Source organism: Pan troglodytes, chromosome 5 (genome assembly GCF_028858775.2).
Source record: "Pan troglodytes isolate AG18354 chromosome 5, NHGRI_mPanTro3-v2.0_pri, whole genome shotgun sequence".
Classification (NCBI taxonomy): Eukaryota; Metazoa; Chordata; class Mammalia; order Primates; family Hominidae; genus Pan; species Pan troglodytes.
In genome coordinates this window covers 117,214,847-117,233,817 of record NC_072403.2, presented here as the reverse complement: position 1 = coordinate 117,233,817, position 18,971 = coordinate 117,214,847, and the positions used below count along the sequence as shown (strand labels likewise).

The 18,971-nt window shown below is 41.3% G+C and overlaps 1 protein-coding gene across 5 annotated transcripts in view; it reads left to right on the top strand.

The window, feature by feature from the left end:
- PREP (prolyl endopeptidase) overlaps window positions 1-18,971 on the top strand; it is a 127,618-nt gene that overhangs the window by 82,077 nt on the left and 26,570 nt on the right. The gene's annotated exons all lie outside the window — the stretch shown is intronic.

Genomic DNA, 18,971 nt, shown 5'->3' with positions numbered 1-18,971 from the left:
CAAGCTTCGTCTTTGGCCACCATCTTTTCAGGTTAAGAATCTCCTTTTTTGTTTTTTCAGCTCCCCAAGGGTACTGAGTCTTCCAGAAACTGAATCACTGGTTGATTGATGATGACGAAGAATGTCTCTGTTCCTTTGCAATGAGAGGTCACCAATAGGGCACCAGGTGTTTATCAAGGCCCCTCCCACCTGGAGGGCTGGACCACACAGGCCACAGATTAGGAATCAGAACATTGTTTGTGAAGGAAGATGAGAATAAAGAGCGCTGGATGTTCCCCACAATGTTTCTGTGAAACTAGGGCATTATTATAGCTTGGTGAATTACCCTTCAATTGTCTAGAAATGGTCTAGATGATAGGCTACATCTAGATCATGAATAAAGCTTTGTTTACTAAAACAGGTGGTGGGCTGGATTTGGTGTAGAGCTATGATTTATCAGCCCCTGTTCTACATCAGCAGTTGGCAAACTGGCCTCCTGTTTTATTGGAGAACACATGCCCATTTGTTTACATATTGCCTGTGGTTGCTTTGGCACTTAGAGTGGTTGCAACAGAAACTCTATGTCCCAGAAGGCCTGAAATATTTAATATATGGCCTTTAAGAAAAAGTTTGCAGAATCTTCATCTATGTAAATAGCATTTAAAAGTACAACATTCTTGATAGACATACAGGGCCGAGAAGACATACAGGGTCAAGAAGCTCTGTCAGACAGGCCTGAAATCCACCTGGGGCAAGTCATTTAACCTTTCTGCCACAGTTTTTTCAACTGTAAAGTAGAGATTGATAGTATCTGTTTTTTAGGATTCCTGTGGGATTATTAAGAGATAAGGTATATCCAAGATCTGGCAATAGAATATAATCTATTTTTTTCAATCAACGTTAGAAATAAATGTAACAGACTTTTAGTTTCCTATTTATTTGGCTGCTGCTTATTTTGTTTTCACGGTGAGCCGTTGCCTGGAGCGAGATCCTGTAGGGGCCTGTAGCCCCTGTCTGGTATTTTCATGGTTCATAAATTCACCCTCATCCTATACCAATCTTCTAACATCTGTTCACTTTTAGTCTGGCATTCTTTGCTCTTTTTTTTTCTCTAATTTGTAGAAAATGTGTCCCTATCAGTTGTGACATTTGGTTTTCTCAGGGCCTAGTTCTGGTCCTTGCCTGGGTATCCCCAGCAAGGATAGGTGTGCCTCTCCTATCAGGAATGTCAGGGACACCCAGGCAGCACCCAGCAAGTGTTCTCTCCTCTGCTCTCAAGAGCAGAGTCTCAGCTGCCCTAGGTAGGACGGGGTAGGGTTGCCCGAGAGAGATCCTAATCTTCTCATGTCTATGAGGGGGCTCAGCTCTGTGTAAAAAAAGACACTGTTTTCCCCTTTTTTCCACTTCCCACAGACATTTAGTACCCAAGTGTATAATTGCCTTTGGAGTCCGGGGAAGGGAGGGACCCCTATAATAATGACAGCTGCCAGGGAGGCCGCTTCTTCCAGGGAAATACCTCTTACTGCTTAGTATGATTGGGGTGTTTCCCCTATTAGATGGCTTTTTTTTCCTATTCTGATAATGGTAATATTCTTTATAGATGACAAGCTAGTTACCACCTAATATATATTGTTTTCATTTACAAATGAAAAGATAAAACGGCAGCTAAGCAAGTGCTTCTGTGGAATACAAACCTAACAGCCACATACATAGCAGCCTGGAATGTCCAGGTTAAACCTGGAGAACATGCGCTTCGGCGCTGCCAGGTGCCTGTGGCACTGGAACACTCCCAGAATTTCCCTGTGCCAAACAAAAGTTCCGGGCATTGAGCCTCTTAAATACTTACAATTTTTTATTTGTACTGCTGTAATAGGAGGAATAAAAAGACTCATGGTAAATATTTAAACAGTACCTGGATAGTACAGATCTTAATGCGTTGCTCTTCATTTCCATATTTAGAAAATGCAACTTTGCCCATAAACAGGGTATAGCCTGTATGTATAATGCCAATAGAAGATTTGTATCTACTAATTATATACCTCATACATGTAGTACTGTTATTAAAATAGAATTCTTTCGTTGTGTAAAAGGTGCCTTTGAAGCACAATATGATGTCACAACATCATTGACTTGTATGTCTTAAAATCTGTTGTGCAGTGGTTTAGATTCAAGTGTATGTGTGCAGCAGAGCTTTGACATGCAATGAGAGCGTGACAGATGTTCTCACATTTTGATTAGGCTCTTGGCAGTGTTGCCAACAATGACCTCCCATTGTAAAAAGCAGACTCTGGAGAGGGATTTGTGGATGAATGGAAAGCATCCTAAAGGTGTGTAATAGAAGCCACATTTTTGCTTCTATTACATTTTATTTTCATTTTCAATTACTTTAGGATAATGTTACTTTTGATTCCACTTAACCCTGGGGTTTATATTTACCTCATAGGTGACTTGAAAAGAGTATCTTATCTCCCAGGCTGTGTTTCATTTCTTTGTTCATTCCGTGAGGCATATTATCATTTTGATGTGAATACTGCAGCACAGATTACTGTGCATGGTTAGTCAACACTATGACCAAGAACTTCTTTTAATGGCACTGCCTACCTGGTGGTGTAGCTGATAAAATAGACCAGCCAAGGAGAAGGAGAAGGGCCAAAGAAACATGGCTAAATGAGCCACAGAGTGCTTCTCTTTGTGTGATCTGTTAATATATTCCCTTAAGACCCTGAGCATCTCGACTGGGAAGGTGAGGGATCTGGTGTCATATTTTACAGACAGACACAAACAGAGCTGCTCTCTATACAGCCTTCATCCATTCCTGATTATAGCTGTGGGTAGAAAATTGATCTGTACCAGAAATACAATTTTGAAAATCCGATCCTAGAAACACTGTCAGTTTATCTTCCAATCTGGAACACAGATAAGAATTCAGTTTTAGATAGGTTTATCAAATCTGCAATTGATTCATCTTTTTCCTGCTTTTTATTGTGAATGATACAACCACGTAATATTGATTAAAATTTGTGTGCCATTGTCTTTTAAAAAGAAGTTGAAATATTGAACATAGAAATTATATTTGTAAAACAGATTTGGTGGTAAGTGAATTTACCTGAAAAATCTGTCTCCATTTACAGTCAGCAATATGTTTCATTTTAAACAAAGTGAAGTAATAGGGAAATGATAGTTAAATGTTGCCTATCAATAAATATTCATAGTATGATATGCAACGCCAGGTACTGTTTGAATACAAAGAAATTCCAGACATAAGCACTGCCCCTGACTAGAAAGTTGAAACATACAGATCTGAAAAGATTGAAGAACCCAAGGATGTTATCACAGTGGTCAGGGGAAAGGCACAGGCTTCGGTCAGTGCTGTGGTGGTCAGAGGCCATCCTGGCTTGGGTAAAGGAGGAAGCCTTCACAGGAGGGATGGAAGTTGGGCAGGGCTTTGAGGGAATGGGTGTTTTTTAATGCCCAGTTCCCCACTGAGATTCCTGAACAATTTTACCACTGCCCTTTGTTCAAAGACTGCTTCTGCTTTTTTGTTACAGTAAATTCAAGAAAATAATAATCCTACTGTCAGTACCCTGTGCGATGGTTGCCTGGGGCACTTCTCTGTTGATGGAATAGTGTACTGTGGTTGAATGTGGTGTCACAAAGGAATTTAATGTAGCAAAAATACACTTTGATTCCTCAGTGTTTCATCATTGTTCAGCCAGCTAGAGATTGGCTTTTCTTCTTGCAAAATGAAAGACAAAATTTATAGACCTGAAAAGAACACTTAACTGAGTCTATACCCTGAATCAACTCCATTAACAAGCATCTACATTTTATAAAAGTCAGTATAAATTAAGAGAATCCAAGTACTCATATTTTAAGAAGGGGAGCAAACTTAATACAAAGGAAAAATAATAAAGATTTTATAAGTAGTTAACATTGATTTTATTATCTTTACTGTTGTTCTCTTATACTTAATAGGAATTTGGCTTTTCTGGGGATTACCTGCTATAGTACATATGAAACATCAGTAACATCCCTAAGGCGGTTTGCTTTGCAGCCGAGCCAAAATGCTAAAGTAAGAAGAATCTTTGGCTTTACCAACATGCCTTGGGGTGGAGGGAGTGGGATTTTTTTTCCCTTTAATTCAGATTTTTCTAATCTTAGTGATAGCTGATTTGTGCTTGCTAGCATATAGGCTTTGCCATTCAAAGAACATATTTTCAGAACATTAATTCGTGTTTTAATACTCATTAACTTCTGCGCCGAGTTCATGACACATGCAGCTTTTGAGTGTTGACTCATCCACATCCTTGGTGAGCTGACTATTGAACGAGTGGCAGTGTCTTCCCATAGCAGCGTGTTCGTGTGATTGGGTATAGGTCAGAAATTTTCAGAACGTTTTAGTGAAGAGTGAATGGGGCAGCATTTTCAAAAAGAAACTTTCTGAGGGGTCACTCTATTTTCATATGGTTAGGAAACTGCTTGAATTGGTATCGGTTCTTGATGATTTATTGCCTGAGCATTTGTGTTATTTTTGATATTACGCTTCATGGCAACATATTTTACGTTAGAATTTCCCCCGTCATGCAGGCATTCTAGCTTGAGAGCGTAGTGTTCATATTCAGAGTGTACATACTTGTATCCCTTTCTCCTTCTCTGGATACCAGCTGTGTGACGCTGGAAGATAAGTCTGTTTTCTTGCTGTCTTATAATAGAGAAGTAAGTTATGTGGCTGAAGTCTGTAGTTGCTGCAGTCTCTGCTCCACTGCACATAAATTCTCTACCATGTCTAAAAGAGGACATTACTCTGCAGCAACCTGAGACTACATAACCTATGATATGGTGAATGGGTGTCAGCTGGCTTATAAAGATGTTTGTTAGGAAGTGACTTGCATCCTCTATCTGCTTATGTCTTATTGGTGAAAACATACTCACACTCGGTTGCAAAGAGGTTTTGAGATGTAGTTTTATTCCCAGAAAAAAAAATGTGACTAGCTAAAAATTAGGGCCTTTTTATCAAGGAAACAGGAGGAATAGATAGATATTGCGGGACAACTAGCAGTCTGCCACACAAGGCAAAAAAAGGCCTTTGGCAAGAGCTTTTTGGTGTAGACCCTGAGATCAGGGCACCCAAATGCCACCTGGTGGCCAGGTACCTAAATCTCAGGATCAGGATTGGAAAAATGAAGGCTCCTAAAAAATAGAATTTTCAGATATTATAATTGTTGACAGCAGAAATCACATACTACAAAGACAGAAGCACCTGTTAAGGAGGCACTCCTCCCTTGGAGAAAGAAATTTAATACTGTTTCTAGAACATGAAGCGTGATGCGAGCGTATGGGAATATTTGGGCATTAGGATGGACTCTGAGGGATTGCCTGGCACGGTGAGGAAGCTGTGTAAGCTAGTGTCCAGATGGCTCTCCAGGTGTTTGATTCTCTGCTAAGTCAGCATCTTGCCTGGGGTGATCAACTCCCAACTGCCCTCCTTCACAGTCCCTGAGCAGGATGTGGACACAGTCCATCCTTGGGCCTGCTGTTTGGAATGGAAGCATGGCACGAACCCACCTACAGAAAGGTAATCAGGTCCCTAATTTCATAGCTGCCTCCTTTGCTTTTTCCTAGGTGGTATGTTTTTCCGCTAATATGATTCTAGCCTCAGGACAAGTTATATGCCTTCCAATTGCACGTACATTAGAGTTCGTCTAATGGAGCCCTCTTATTTTACAGACAAGGAAACTAAAATTCAGTCAGTGTAAGTATATTAACAGAGGTTACACTGTTAACAATTAACAGAGCCAAGACTAGAACTTAGAACTCCAGGTCTATGCTGATCCTGCACATTTTGTTATCAAGATAAGTTATTCTCGCTATAGCTCAGGATTTTTGTTTTCACCTCTTAAATAAACATGTTAGCCAGGCACAGTGCCTTATAGCTGGAATCCCAGCACTTTGAGAGGCTGGTGCAGGGAGATCACTTGAGACCAAAACTCCAAGACCAGCCTGGGTAACATAGCAAGACTCCATTTCTACAAAAAAATATATATATATTTTTTTTTTAATTAGCCAGGCACGGTGGTATACAACTGTAGTACTAGCCACTCGGGAGGCTGAGGCAGGATGATCATTTGAGCCCAGGAGTTCAAGGTTACAGTGAACTGTGATTGTGCCACTGCACTCCAGCAAGACCCTATCTCTAAAAAAAAAAAAAAAAAAAAAAATTAATTAGACTAAATGGCCTCTAAATCCCTAAGCTTTCTTACCTCTAAAAAGTATAGTTTCTACACCATGTAAGTATCTTGTGATTACTTTGTAGATCCTTACAGAACCTATTAGATAACAATACTCAGTGTAAAAGGGAAGACAATGAGGGACCACAAATTTATATTTTTATGATTTGTAAATATGATTTATTTAATGACTTGTTTTATAAATAATTTTAAATACTAAATATTTTATAATGAATGTTAGTGTTCACTTCTAGTCTCCTTGTTACATATTAATGGAGATTTTACTGCCTTTTCCATTAGTTTATTTATGTCATACAGGCATACCTCGTTTTATTTTGCTTTATTGTATTGTACTTTGCAGATTCCTCGTTTTTTAAAAACTGAAGGTTTGAAGCAACCTTGTGTTGAACAAGTCTGTTACCACCATTTTCCCAACAGCATGTGCTCAGTTCGTGTCTGTCACATTTTGATAATTCTCACAATGTTTCAAGCTTTTTCATTATTACATCACAGTGAGCTTTGATGTGACGATCGTCATTGTTCTGGGGCATCACAAATGCGCTCATAGAAGGTGGTGAACTTAATTGAAAAATGCTGTGTGTGTTCTGACTGCTCCATCCGTCAGCTATACCCTCATCTCTCTCCCTCTCGTCAGACCTCCCTATTCCCTGAGACATAACACTGTTAAAATTAGGCCAAATAATAACCCTACAGTGGCCTCCAAATGTTCAAATGCAAGGAAAACATGCACATCTCTCACTTTAAATCAAAAGCTAGAAATTATTATGCTTAGTGAGGAAGGTATGTCAAAAGCCAAAATAGGCCAAAAGCTATAGGTGCCTCTTGCACCAAACAGTTAGCCAACTTGTGAATGCAAAGGAAAAGTTCTTGAAAGAAATAAAAAGTTCTATGCCAGTGAACACATGAATGGTAAGAAAGCAAAACAGCCTTATTGCTGATATGGAGAAAGTTTGAGTGGTCTGGATAGAAGATGAAACCAGCTGCAACCTTCCCTTAAGCCAAGGCCTAATCCATAGCAAAGCCCTAACTTTCTTCAGTTCTGTGAAGACTAAAAGACATGAGAAAGCTGCAGAACATTAGGGAGCTAGCAGAGGTTGGTTCATGAAGTTTAAGGAACGAAGCGATCTGCACAACATAAAAGTTCAAGGTGAAGCAGCAAGTGCTGATGTAGAAGCTGCAGCAAGTTATCCTGAAGATCTAGCTAAAATAATTGATGAAGGTGGCTGTACTAAAACATTTTCAATATAGGCAGAACAGCCTTCTGTTGGAAGAAGATGTCATCTAGGACTTTCATAGCTAAAGAGAAGTCTGCCTGGCTTCAAAGTTCCAAAGTTCCAAAGTTTCAAAGTTCCAAAGTTCCAAAGGACAGGTTGATTCTATTAGGGGGTAATGCAGCTGGTGATTTTAAGTTGAAGCTACTGCACATATACCATTCTTAAAATCCTAGGGCCCTTAAGAATTGTGCTAAATTAGCTGGGCACAGTGACTCATGCCTGTCATCCCAATGCTTTAGGAGACCAAGGCAGTAGGAACTCTCGGGCCAGGAGCTCAAGATGAGCCTGGCAATGTGGTGCGATCCCATACAGAATTTATCTACAAAAAATTTAAAAATTAGCCAAGCATGGTGGCATGTGCCTGTAGTCCTAGCTTCTCAAGAGGCTGAGACAGGAGGATCACTTGAGCTCAGGGGTTCAAGGCTTCAGTGAGCCATGACTGCACCAGTGCACTCCAGCCTGGGCGACAGAGCAAGACTTTGTCTCTTAAACAGAAACGAAAAAACAAACAAAAAAAGAATTGTGCTAAATTCACTCTGCGTGTGCTGTAGAAATGGCCTGGATGACAGCACATCTGTTTACAGTGGTTTACTGAATCTGTTAAGCACACTGTTGAGACCTACTGCTTAGAACAATTCCTTTCCAAATATTACTGCTCATTGACAATGCACCTAGTCACCCAAGAGCTCTGATGGAGCTGTACAAAGAGATGAATGTTGTGTTTATACCTGCTAACACAATATCCATTCTGCAGCCCATGGATGAAGGAGTAATTTTGACTACATTTGTAAGGCTGTAGTTGCCTTACAAATGGATGGATCTGGGCAGAGTAAATTGAAACCCTTCTGGACAGGATTCACCATTCTAGATGCCATGAGGAACATTTATGATTCATGGGAGGAGGTCAAAATATCAACATTAACATGAGTTTGGAAGAAGTTGATTCCACCCTTCAGGAATGACTTTGAGGGATTCAGGACCTCTATGGGGGAAGTCACTGCAGATGTGGAAATAGCAAGAGATCTAGAATTAGAAGTAGAGTCTGAAGATGTGACTGAATTGCTGCAATCTAATGACCAAATTTGAATGGATGAGGAGTTGCCTTCTTGTGGATGAGCAAAGAAATTGGTTTCTTGAGATGGAATCTATTCCTGCTGGAGATGCTGTGAACATTGTTGAAATGACAACAAAGAATTTAGAATATTCCATAAACTTTGTTGATAAATCAGTGGCAGGGCTTGAGAGGCTTGACACCAGTTTTGAAAGAAATTCTACTGTGAGCAAAATGCTATCAAACAGCATTGCATGTTACAGAAGTCTTTCATGAAAGGAAGAGTCAACTAGTGGGCAAACTTCATTGTTGTTTTAAGAAATTGCCACAGCAACCCCATCCTTCAGCAACCACCGTCCCAATCATCAGCAGTCATCAACATTGAGGCAAGATACCCCTCCACCAGAAAAAAGATTACAACTCACTGAAGACCCAGATGATCATTAGCATTTTATAGCAATAAAGTGTTTTTAAATTAAGGTAGGTACTTTTTTTTAAGACATAATGCTATTGCTTCGTACACTTGTGTAAACAGCTTTTATATGTACTGGGAAACCAGAAGTGGGTGTGACTTTCTTCTTTTTTGATACTTGCTCTATTATAGTGGCCTGGACCTGAGCTACAGTATCTATGAGGTGTGCCTGTATAGACACACACTTAGATTTTTATTTAAGTCTTAGTGTTGGTCACCATGTGGCAGCTTGAACCCCCACTTGAAATATATTCAGAAATAAAATAAAACTTTATTTACTCTTTTGCTTTTGTCATCTTATCTCTGGTTGACTTCTCTCAGGATCGTATTCAGGGATTGGCATTCATGCCAACACTGGCACCAGCCACCTTCTAACTCAAATTCAGAAGAATATTCACAGATCTGTTTTGGAAACTGTAGCCCAAGACCTCTGCCCCTTATGCGGTGAGTCTGGATGGCCACTTCTGTACTCATAAAAGCAGGTGATTTTTCTACCTGCAGGGTTACATCTGTCCCAGTGTCTCTAACCCTATTTCTGCCTCCCTAATAGGTGATGGTAGACAATTAATAGGATTAGCAGGCCATCTAGAAACACAACTGTGATCATTGTTTAGATTTGCTCTGCCTAGAGAAGGCTTGGCAGAAAAGAGTTGGGGGTAAACTTTTCCTGCTTTTCTTAAACCCCCGGGGCAACATTTTAGTTTGCCAGCAAAACTCAACTGTTTTTGGCTCTCTGCCATACTGTTTTAGAACAAAAGGAGAGGAGAGATAATAGGAGCTTCGTGTGGGCTGTCCACCTGCTACACAGATTTCTTCCCTCCCCTCCCCTCCACTTGCTTTGCCTGGAGTTACACTGATGGTCGACGGGTGATGGGTGAGTAAAAATAGACCCAGTGCTGGGGATATTCCATTATCTCCCTAAAGGAAAAACCATTACTGGCATCACTGTCATTGGTCTGTGAAGGAGGGAGGAAAAAATTTCCATCTCCACAAGTGTAGTCTTTTGATTTGGATTAAGTGTACCTTGACCTGGTTTTAGGGAGGTAGACTGGATTATTCTCTGTTCACCCTCTGTGCTGACTCAATGTAAGATATAGACAGAAATGTTGTCATAGATATAAAAATGGTAGTAAAATATTGTGAAGTGGAAGGCATTGTGAGGGTACCTCGTAGAAACACATGCAAGTTCCTTGTCATTGTCTGTGTTGGGTACATGCTCCTCCACACAACTTTTGATGCTCTTCTTCATACAGCCGCGCCCCAGTGCCGCCCCGTAGCCCCGGACCACCATACTCAGACTCACCTCTGCCTCGTTTCTCCATGACCCATCCTGGTTCTGCTCATTTTTCTTTACTATTTTCTGAAATTCCACACATCTTTCAATATTCATCCAAACGCCAACTGTCCTGTAGAAGCTTGTCTTCTTGCTCCTGCCCCTGGGAGCTCAGTGTAAAGCAGAAGACGGGGAAAGAGGACATTCAGCTGTTAGTTGAAAATGCAGCATGGATGTGTGCCCATGTTCTTCGTACATAAACTCATTGCTTCAAAGTTGAATTGCCCTGAGAAGTGGTGCTGGCTTCTCTGATCAGGCTGTCACAATTAAACAGTTGAGTACTCTGAGGTAGTTAGTTCTGGGTCTTCATGCAGAAATTGATATAAAACACTGTGGCTTTGTTAAGACACTAGAGAAAGCTTCATCATTTATGTTGGTTCATGTCTCAAAAGAAAAATTTAAATCATCTTCTCAGGCTGAATTGACAAATGCAGCCCATTTTAATTCTGTCTTTAAGAGCATCTACCAGTTAGTTCTGAATCAAGTAATAGATGACTCTTTGTTTCCTCCTAGCCTCTATGTGTGTACATTTGTATACATATGCCTGTATAGAAGTAGCCATAAACATTAATATATGCATACAAGCATGTCTTTAAACAGCATGCTTTTTTGATCTCAGTTCAGGTAGAGGGTGATTGTGAAATTGGCTTTCAAATAGAAAATCATTTAGCCTGCAAGTAAAAAATCATTATATATGTGCTACCTACATCTGGAGCCTCAAGTTTTCTGTTTTGCCTAGGATATATCTAATTCAACTCCAGAATTTAATATGTATATAGCTAATTTAAGTATTTGGAAGAGACTTAGAAAGAGTATAATCTGAACTGTGGATGGCATGTTGTTTAAGAATCTGCAGATTTGATTGTGTTTGGAAATGCTTTGACACCATTGCTCAGAATCCTTAGAAATAAGAGCAACGAAGGAGTGTTCTGGGATTCCTAAAGCTCACCTGTTTGGATTTACAATTCATTTATGTCTATGTATGGCTGCCTTTCCTTGCCTTCATCAGAAATTCTCTGTCAGCATTGATGGGTGGAGGTGGGATGGGGAAGAACCCCTTTCATTCATCCCGTCAGTTTGTTTTTATTGAGAATTTGCCATGTGCCAAGCATTGTGCTAAACACTGGGAATGTAGCAGCGACGTGAAGAGAGGTTGTCTTTGCCCTTACGAGAAATACAGGCAAAAACAAGTGAACAGAAAATAAATGTCAGCATTGCAAGTTGGGAGAAGAGCTGTGCATGAAATAAAGACTGCAGCCGAGAATGGCAGAAGGCCCTGTACAGTTGGAGTGGTCACGGGAAGCTCCCCTGAGTTTTCACTTGAAACCTAAAGGCTCAGAGGGAACTAACCAAGTGAAAATGGGGGACAGGCGGCCCAGAACGTTAAAGCAAAGGCCCTGAGAACAAAGCACTTGGTCTCAGAGAGGACCTAAGAGAAGCCCAGTGAGTAAGGGGGGAGTGGATGAAGGGCAGGGGGAAGGCAGAGAGCCTCATGGCCGTGTTAGGGAATGTCAGATTCATTCCAAGTGTGATGGGAGTCACTGCAGAGTTTTATACTGGAGAGAGACATGGTTATGATGTAAGAAAATCATTTTCCGTTTTGTGAAGAACAGATTAGAGGGGGTGATAAGGAAGCAGAGAGAGCAGATGGACATTGGTAGCAGTAGACCAGATAAGAGATAAGGTGGCCCAGGCTAGAGTGGGGACTGTGGACAAGGTGGGCTGGTGAGTTTGGAATATACCTAGAAGGTAGAATTGCGAAGACACACTAAGGGATTGCATGTTGGAAGGCTGAGAAAAAAGGATGCATGAGGAATGACTGAGATTTTGAATCTGAGAAACTGGTACCATTTATCAGTGAGTTGGCAGTGGGTTGTGTAGGATGAGATTAGGAGGATAAATATTTTGGACGTGTTAAGTTTGTGGTACATGTTAAATATCATCCAAGTGGCAGTGTCAAATAGGGAGTTAGATATTTGAGTCTCATGCTCAAAGGAGAGATCTGAGTTAGAGTTTTAAGTGGGAATCTTCAGCATAAATATGTTACTTAAATCCAGGGACAAGGGCAAAGTCACATGCAGAGCATATAAAGAGTGGAGAAGGCTCAGGACTATGCCTGGGGCAGCCCCACATCTAGGGGGGTCAGTTGAAGGAGGAAGAGCCAGCAAAGGAGCCTGAGAAGCAGCAGCCAGGGAGGTGAGAGCTGAACCAACAGAGACCTCACCAGGCAGAGCAGGAAGTCCACGAAAAGGGATTAAAAGGAGGGAGTGGCAGGCAACACCTAGTGCTGATGGTTGGGCAAATGAGGAAGGAAGAGGAGTTACTGGATTTGACAAGGTGGATTATTGGTGATATTGATAAGAGCACTTTCAGTGAGTAGTAGGGCTGACGAGGGCTGAACAGGGTGTATCAGGAAAGACAAGAGAGGAGGAGATAGATGCTCTTATCACTGGTTTCTTTATGGATGGGTGTGATTGAAGATGGGGAGAATTAGCTATGCTTTTACATATTTTTGTATTGCATTTTTGCTAGTTAAAATAATCTTGTATTAATGGTATGATGTGAAAAGCTTATTAAAAATATTTAAATTTTTTAAGAAAAATACAATCCCTGGGTACGTTAATCACGCATCTCTGACTTTTAACAGCTGTGGCTTACATCTTCCCACTCTCTCTCTTCTTCCGATTACTTTTCAAATTTGATGTTTTCTTCCTGTAGAATAACTTGTACAGCTGTGCTAAGAAAACCTATAAAAAAATCAATCTTAATGACATAAAACTTTACCAACAAGGCTTTCCATAGCTTTTGTGTCATTAAGTTCAGGACCCGGGAGAAGGTAGGAGAGGGGAAGAAAATGGGCTCCAGACAATGAAAAGTTGCATGGGGCATATGAGTTCAATGGCATGTTAAGTGAGAGAAACTAGATTGCCTTGGTGCATTGATGGTTTGGTTCTAGACGGAGAGAATCACTCAGAAACAAGTTCCCTTGAGAAGGGGAAGAGAGCCACAGCCATAGGAAGAAGGATTGGCCTTCAAAGGAGAAGGAGCGTTTTCTCCATTCTGCCAGGAGGGAATGAGTGTGCAAGAGTGTCTGGGTGCGTCAGTGCAGGGAATCCAAGCACCAGCTCCTTGCTCTCCTTCTGTGAGACCTCTCAGGCCTTGAATTCTCCATTTGCTTACTTGTTTTATCTTGAGTTTCAACTAAAAAAGAAAAAAAGAAAAAAAGGTAGTTTTCCAGCCTGGCCAACATGGCGAAACCCCATCTCTACTAAAAATACAAAAATTAGCCAGGTGTGGTGGCACACACCTGTAGTCCCAGCTACTCGGGAGGCTGAGACAGGAGAATTGCTTGAACCCGGGTGGCAGAGTTTGCGGTGAGTCGAGATCGCATAAACACATCACACCCACAATATTGAGAGTTTGTGTTGGTGTCAGTTTGGGGAATGATTTATATCATTCTTGATGCATTAGTGGGCTGACATCCTGGCTGGGGTCAGTGTTAGCAGGCAGGGCAGTCAGTTCTGAGATCAAAACTAAAACAGTAGGGACTCTTTGCCATTTTTTCATAGGATAAAGTGGCTACTTAATAAATAGCCTAGCCCTCATGATAACATTTGGCTGCCAGTTTGACCAGCCTTGAGCAATGCCCATGAGACCCCACCAGCCTGGCCCCTGCCCTCTCCCTCACTCATCTCCTGCCACTCTCCCTCACCCCCCTGCTGCAGCCGCTCTGGCCTCCTTGCTTTGCTTGGCATACATGCATGTACTCACCCACTCCACCCCTCCCCTCTGCCTGGACTGCCCCTACTCCTGGCCCTCCATCCTCTGTACTATACAGAGTCACTTACTCTGCATGGATCAGAGACTCCTTCCCTCTCCATCCTGTGTACTATAGCAGCCCTTCCCCACTCACTTACCCGTATCTCCATTGCACTCATCACCAGCTGACATTAGATTTTCATTCATGTGTCTGTCTGTCTCCCCTTTAGAATGTGGTTTTCCCCACTGCTGTGTCCCCAGAGTCCAGAACACAGAGTAGATATGTTTAAGTACTTGACGATTGAAAGTGGTTGTGATAGATAGAGTCTGAAATGATCTGGTTGTTGCCAGAAACCTATAAAAGTGAAACTTTTTTTTTTTTAAATATTTCTATGTTGGACCATCTTCCTCTCCTCTGGTAGGGTAATTTGTCCACTAGAAATGGACAAATATTGCCAGAAAAGTGAATGTTGTACTACGAGTTTTACTTCTGTGAAATTTTTTGTGTGATCTAGCCTTTAAGAGTTATTTTAGGCCATAGTTTATAACCAAAACAGAAAATTATACTGTGCCTCCCTTATAGAGCATCAAAGTAAATTTGTCTATTTTCCTAGCATGCTTTTATTGTACTGGAGCCCTCCAACTCTAGGTTGTTGCATGTGTACACATGTTTGGAAATCTTTTAGACAAGTTGACCAGTAAAAAGGCAATTCTACTGACATGTAAATTCAGTTGACCCATTCCGTATTGTGTTTTATGAGAATCTAGGATCATTACTTTGTATTTATTTTTTTTTTCAGCCTCTGGACGGTCAAATCTTCATTCTTTTAGTGGCTTTTGGCTTTTTTAACATCATCTTTTTAAAAAATAGCTTCTTTCATGCATTCAATTTCCTTTTCCTTCTTCACTTCTCAGTATTTGTATTGGTTTATGTGCATGTTTTCTTCATTGTGTTTCTTGTAATGTCTTGAATGCTGCATTAGTCTAAGTGAGGCCCCAGAAGTCACCGTGCCCGATAAAGAAACCAAAGGATGCTAAAGATGGTGATGGTTGTACTGACTAATCCTAATTTAAATAAAAAGGAATTTGCAAGTGAGAAATCACAGTAAGTGTCTAAGAATGATTGAGTGTGGCCGGGCGCAGTGGCTCACACCTGTAATCTCATCACTTTGGGAGGCTGAGGCGGGCAGATCACCTGAGATCAGGAGTTCAAGACCAGCCTGGTCAACATGGAAAAACTCTGTCTCTACTAAGAATACAAAAATTAGCCGGGCATGGTAGTGGGTGCCTGTAATCCCAGCTACACAGGAGACTGAAGCAGGAGAATTGCTTGAACCTGGGAGGTGGAGGTTGCGGTAAGCCGAGCTCTCACCACTGCACCCCAGCCTGGGCAATAGAGCAAGACTCCATCTCAAAAGAAAAGAATGACTGAGTGAAAACATTGCTTAAGCAAATAAAAATAATTATTTCACAGATATTTATTAAGCACTATGCACTGGTGGTGTGCTTAGTAAATATCTGTGAAATAATTATTTTTGGGAATATAAGGCAGGATAGAGTTTACTAGGGAAAATGGAGATGCAATCAAGCATTTCCAGCAATTCAGTGGAGGGAAAACCATATTAATAAGCTGCTCACAGGTTCTGTGGGAACCTGGAGAAGGAGAAGCATCTAAGGCTCCTCTTGGAAACAAGGCCTCCTGCAAAGGAGCTTTGGGCAGATGGAAAGAGCACAAGGAACAAATAATGAAGAAAAGAAATCATACATACAAATTCCTACAAATACTGAGGAGTGAAGAAGGGAAAGGAAGTTGAATGCAAGAAACAAGCTACTTTTAAAAACATGATATTAGAAAAGCCAAAGCCACTAAGAGGATGAAGCTGTAAGCATCCAGAGTCTGAAGAAAATAAATCCAAAGTAATGATCCCAGAGTCTCATAAAACACAATAAGGACTAGGTCAGCTGAATTTACAGGTTAGTAGAATTGCTTTTTTATTGGTCAGCTTGTCTAAAAGCTTTCCAAATGTTTGTAAGCATGCAGCAACCTAGAGTTAGAAGGCACCAATCCAGTGGAAATGAATAGCTTGTACAAAAGCAAAGGTGTCCTCACAGTGCTGCAGATAAGCAAGTAGCCTGGTTGGAGCCCCATAGCACGTGAGCCTGGAAAGGGAGACAGATCCAGACCCTTAAGGGCCTGTGTAGGATTCGTATCAGGCCATCTACCTACCAGGTGCTTAGAGAATTAGAGTCAGGTTCCAGGGAAAGTTGTGAAGGGGGTGGTGGGGGCGGGGGGGGTGGTGGTGGTGGAGGAGGAGCCCATGGGCACAGCCAAAAACTCCAACAGTGTGTATGGTGGGAGAAGAGGACCACAGTCTCACATTTCAGGGACACAGGAGGAGGAGGAGCCACAAAAGCTGGCATCACAGAAGCCAGAGGAGAAGAGTTTCAAGGAGGATGGTGTGGTATTGCAGAGAAGTCACAGGGGATATAGACTGGGCAGTGCTGGGATTGGCTGTGAGCATTTGACTATGAGAGGAGCCAGTCAATGTCAGGTAGCAGTGGATTGACCATGTGAGGGGTCAGGAAGCCTAACTCTGCTTCTCATGAATGAAGGGTTTCCTTACAGCCCAGGACATATGTGCTAATTACCAGGTAGTAGAAATATTACTGGAAATGCGCTGAATGAAAGTTCTTGCACTCCACATACAGACTTTGTTGCCAGCCTTTGTGTATGCACCCCAGTGCTTCATAATCATCAGTATTCCCCATCCACCATCCTGAATGCCATCTATCATCAGTAAAGTATACCATGTTCTTTTCTAGATCTTTCGTGAACATGATTCAGTTAGTCATCTTCAGCTTTCATTTTCTTGATTACTGGTGATAATAAAAAGGTATATATAGGGCTGGGCAAGGTGGCTCACGCTTGTAATCCCAGCACATTGGGAGGCCGAGGCAGGAGGATCACTTGAGCCCAGGAGTTTGAGGCTAGCCTGGGACACATAGGTGAGACCCCATCTTTACAAAAAATTTTAAAATTAGCCAGGCATGGTGGCACATACCTGTAGTCTCAGCTACTCAGGAGACAGAGGCACAAGGATCCCTTGAGTCCAGGAGTTTGAGGCTGCAAGTGAGCTATGATTGTACCACTGTACTCCAGCCTGGGTGACAGAGTCAGAACCTGTCCCCCCCAAAAAAAAAGTAAGAAAAGGATATATCTGTAAGATTAAAAGTATATTTCTGTGTTTAGAAACAAAGGAATATGCAAAAATCTGTCTGTGATGATAATGCTGGGGCTAGAGTGGTGGGAGGCATGTCTGGGCTGTCAAAAAAGATATATATGATTTGACTGATAAGATTTCTGCTACTGTTATTCCACTGCACAAATATAAAACATTTCACACAGCCAAGTTCAGAATATAAATCAAAAAGAATTTGTTCTTTTACCTTCACAGCAGGATTTCTGCTTTGTGATTTGCCTTCATGTCCCCCCTGCCCCGTTTTTCCCCACCCCACTAGTGAGTTACTTCCCAGTAGCTATTTGTGATACCGCCTCTACGCCTCTAGTTCAGTCTCTTCTAATTGACCACCTCTTTGCAAAACAAAAAAATGGTATTGAACAGTTATGCCAGCTTCCTGATTCTAGGACTTCTGTTGATGCTGTCCTTAATTCGGGGCCACACTCAGCTTCATACAGTCCCATTTAATCCCCCACACTGCCATGAACTGCTTGGTTGCACAAACACTGCTCTGCTTTTTCCCCACTAACATCGGCCTCTCTTTAGTAGTTCACCCTTTTAAGGGGTGAATAGTTACCAGCCACAAATTTTTAAGGCTGCACAGTTCTCTTCTGTTCTATTAATGAACATTCTGACCAGAGTTTGTCTTTTCAGCATTTTGGTTATTAATTTTATTTTTCTACTTACAATAAAACAAGTAAGTGGTCTGCTGTAGTTTTGAGTTAATGAGGATTTGAAATGAATTTCACATATCCTTGTTGGGTTTTTATTATGCAGGTGCAATCTCATGCAGCAAATTACCATAACTAAACAGTTTAAGAACCCATAAAGCTCCTCTGCCCTGGCATTGCCAAATTAATAGATTAACAGCTACACATAAGGAAAATGTCAGATGTTAAATATTTTTCATTAGTAATAAGTTGGAAATTTGTGACCTCAAAAAGCTTATGTAATCTCTTAAGTGCCTCAACCAGAGTTAATTTTATCTTATTATTTTTCAACTTACAAGGATTTTCAGGCAAGACTCTAGGCTGCTCTGTATAAATTTTTTTTAATGAAACACCATTCAATATACTTTTCTGATATTATTTAATTGAAATGTAGGGTCCAGTTTGGGCATTAATTTATGTCTTGATGTAGCATGTTTTCAAAGCACCTACTGTCTTCTGGGTACCTTGCTGGATACAGAGGCAAATAGATGCACAGGCCTAGAACGGGGACACATGGGAGCACAGTACAGTGCCATGGAGAGTTCAGGAGGGGCCCCCAGAGGAGGGGGAGGGGATTGGCTGATTTCCTTTTTACAGTGGCTAAGAGCATACAGTATGGAGCCAGAAAGCTTGGGTTCAAATTCTGACTCCATAATTTACGAGCTGTATGACTTGGGTTCCTTACTTAACAATTTATCTGCATCAGAATGACCCCAGCTGAAAAGTGGGGGTATTCGTAGTACATTCCACAGGGGATTGGTTCCAGGACACCCTGTGGATACCGAAATCTGAGGATGTTCAAGTTTGTTATATAAAATGGCACGGCATTTGCATACAGCCTATGGTTGTCCTCCCACACACTTTAGATTATCTCTAGACTGTGTATAATACCTAATACAAAGTAAA